Genomic DNA, 3,185 nt, shown 5'->3' on the forward strand with positions numbered 1-3,185 from the left:
CACTAGACTGTACTGACACACACACACATAAACTACACCGGGCTACGCCAGACTGTAGACACACACACACAAACACACACACACACACACTATGCTTTACTAGAGCTCTGCTTCTCTGTGCATGCTGGCCTGCCTGCCTGCCTGTCTATCCTGCCTGGCCAGCCACTTTAGCAATGACCCTGACAGACACCAGATAGCACACCACCTTCCATTCATCCCTCTCCCTCTCTTTCTCTCTCTCCACTCACCTCACTCTCTCCCCACCTCTCTCTTCCCCTTTTCCTCTGCCTATCTTACATTCTTTCTTTCTGTCTTTCTTTCACTCTTTCCCCTTTCTCTATATCTCTCCCCCCACTCCCCTCCCTCCCCTCTGTCCCCTTCTCCCCCTCCTCCCCTGGGGGGGGGGGTCCAGACTAAGAATAGACCTGGTAGATGGGTACTTCCTCTGAGTGGACTCTAGTGTTCTTCTGTTCTCTCTACATTCCAGAGTAGGAGGCCAGATATGCTGCAGCCATTACTGCACACCCCCTGCCCTGCCGTCTGTACGTATCTACGCTACACACACACACACACATACATACAGACAGAGAACAAACAGAGGGAACAAAAACAGAGATTCTGTAGGTAGGCAAATAAGAGGGTAAGTTGAGACTGCAGACAGGGGAGTAGAGAGAGAGTAGAGAGAGAGAGTAGAGAGAGAGAGTAGAGAGAGAGAGTAGAGACAGAGGAGTAGGGATGCAGGAACATATAAGTAGAGTAGAGATTGAAGAGCAGAGTTGAGATAAAGGACTAGACATGGAGGATAGAGATAGAGGAGAAGAGAGTCTTCAGGGACGTTGGTGTGGAAACGTGTCCATCAGCACCACTCTGGCTCAGGGCATAGATGCCAACGCCACCACGGGCAGACAGACAGGGCGGTGTCGCGCTGATAAATGTCCCCAAGGACACATGCCCTCAGCCAGGGAGAAGCCTGTTATCCCCAGTGGTACTGAAGATGGGAACTACCATGCCCTGAGAACAATAGAAAGATGTATGACCCGTCTCTGTCCTGTCTGGAAGATTATATTATTCAGAGAGCCAGCGGCTGTTTCTGTGTGTTTTCTTCTGTTTTGGATTTGGCCCGTGGCTGGCTAACTGTGTGTGTGTGTGTGTGTGTGTGTGAAGTTGGCCAGAGTGCTCAAAGTGTATCTGTTAAAATAATAAGAGAACATAGGGGAGAAAGTGAGGAGTAAGGCGAGAGAGAAAAAGGAGGGGAGGAAAGAGGAAGGAGAGAAGGGCGATGGAGGAGTGGAGGAGGGAGAAAGGGGGGAGAGAGAAGAGAGGGAGGATGAGAAGGTTGCAAGAGAAGATGTATCCCTGTGCAGAGCCATGAGGAGAAGTCTTCAGTGCTGCTGTGTCCTCACCCTAGGCTGTGTGAGGGGGGGGGGGGCACAGAAGCTGTATGCTGGGGTGTAGGAAGTAGCACTGCGGGGTGTGTGTGTGTGTGTGTGTGAGGGGGGAGTGGTGAATGTTGTGCAAAACTCTGTTGTGAATGAAATAATGGGATGCTACTATAATATAAATGTATGACATTGTTGTCTGAAGGTTCTATTGAGATTTGAACTCAGATCACTGGATTCAAAGTCCAGAGTGCTAACCATTACACCATAGAACCTGTTTATGTGTTTCTCACACAAAAAAGCATACAAATACAGACAGCTCAACTAGTACTAGAGCGTACAATTTCTTTGATGAGGAAATGTGACAAAGGCAGGTTCTAATACAGTTTGAATCCAGAGTGCTAAACATATAAACGTCATGTCTTTAATTCTCAAAATAGAGAAAACAGCTCTACTAATTGACAAGCAACACTGCCACATTCTCACAGCCCAATCGTTTTGACCCACTGAAATTGGAACATCCCCCATCCATAGAGATATAACCTGAGTCTGTTCAATATGAAGATTGGTTCTACTGAGATTTGAACTCAGATTGCTGGATTCAAACTCCAGAGTGATAACCATTACACCATAGACCAGCAGATCCACCCTTACTATTGACTTTTCTCAAATCCAGATCTTCCTATTAAATCTTTTAAGCATTGAGTATAAAGGCAACGGGTTCAGCTCTGATTCAGCCAGTCAGAAAGAATCCTCTTATTTTTCAGTAAAGGAGCAGGAGGATCTCAGGGTACAGAAATCAGCATGTGTTTAGGAAGCAGAGCAGCTCAGCCAGCTGTGTACATGGGGGATATGGGCCCTTGTGGACCCAAGTGTGCTGTGAGACTCATGCTAACAGCTAACCTGCTAGGATGCTGTCAGTGGGTCAGATGAATCAAGATGGGCAGATGCTAACTGCTGGCCAGCCGTCATATTCTGTCAGGTCAATCAACATGAACAGAAGAAGCTCACTGCTAGCATGCAAGCATTGTAGATAGTGACTGCATAGATCATCATTATACACATTATCATACCGACTTTTGAGCGATTGGATTGGATTACCTCCCTGAGATAGATACACACACAGAGTATTGGTTTAGTCAATGTGTCTGTGTGTGTGTGCATGTGTCTGTGTGTGTGCATGTGTGTGTGTGTGTGCGTGCCTGGTTCTGTTATGAGTGCATTAGCATCGACACATTGGCCTGCCTCCAAAGCAGCTCTCCATGTCATTCTTTACTCGGTCTCCCTCCATTTTTACCCCTGGACCCCCAACCAACACACACACCAATACACACACACACACACACGTGCACATGCACACAAACCCAGGTGAGCTTTCATTCTCTCAGCAGTAAGGGGATGAAGGAGACTTTAACACACACACACACACTCACACATGGTCTGGTTCTAATTATTGTTCACCAGGATGGAAGCTGTCCAGTGTAGAAACACTCAGCAGCATTGTATTGCATTTCTACATTGTAGCCTCATACAGTAACAGAGCCTGCAAGTCCTGGTTGTTACGTTAGTTCAGTCAGCTGTAACTGTTTGAGAGAACCCTGAACAGTTCCATTATGACCTGAAAAGGGTTCTAGAGGGAACCTTTTTGAAAACAATATAGAAATGAGAGAGAGAGAGAGAGAGAGAGAGAGAGAGAGTGAATGAAAGGGAGACTGTACCTTGACGTTTTAACATGTATATGTGTGGTGTGAGTAAGTATGTGTAGTGGCGATGAGGAGAGGTTAGGACAAGTGGGGGGCCAGTCAA

At 46.9% G+C, this 3,185-nt stretch overlaps 1 non-coding gene across 1 annotated transcript; it reads right to left on the reverse strand.

Moving 5' to 3' along the window:
- Positions 1-1,582: 1,582 nt before the first annotated feature.
- Positions 1,583-1,654, reverse strand: trnaq-uug (transfer RNA glutamine (anticodon UUG)). The gene has a single exon. It is a non-coding gene; the product is annotated as a tRNA-Gln (tRNA).
- Positions 1,655-3,185: the final 1,531 nt, after the last annotated feature.

Source organism: Hypomesus nipponensis, chromosome 15 (assembly GCF_054491055.1).
Source record: "Hypomesus nipponensis isolate SF chromosome 15, ASM5449105v1, whole genome shotgun sequence".
NCBI lineage: Eukaryota > Metazoa > Chordata > Actinopteri > Osmeriformes > Osmeridae > Hypomesus > Hypomesus nipponensis.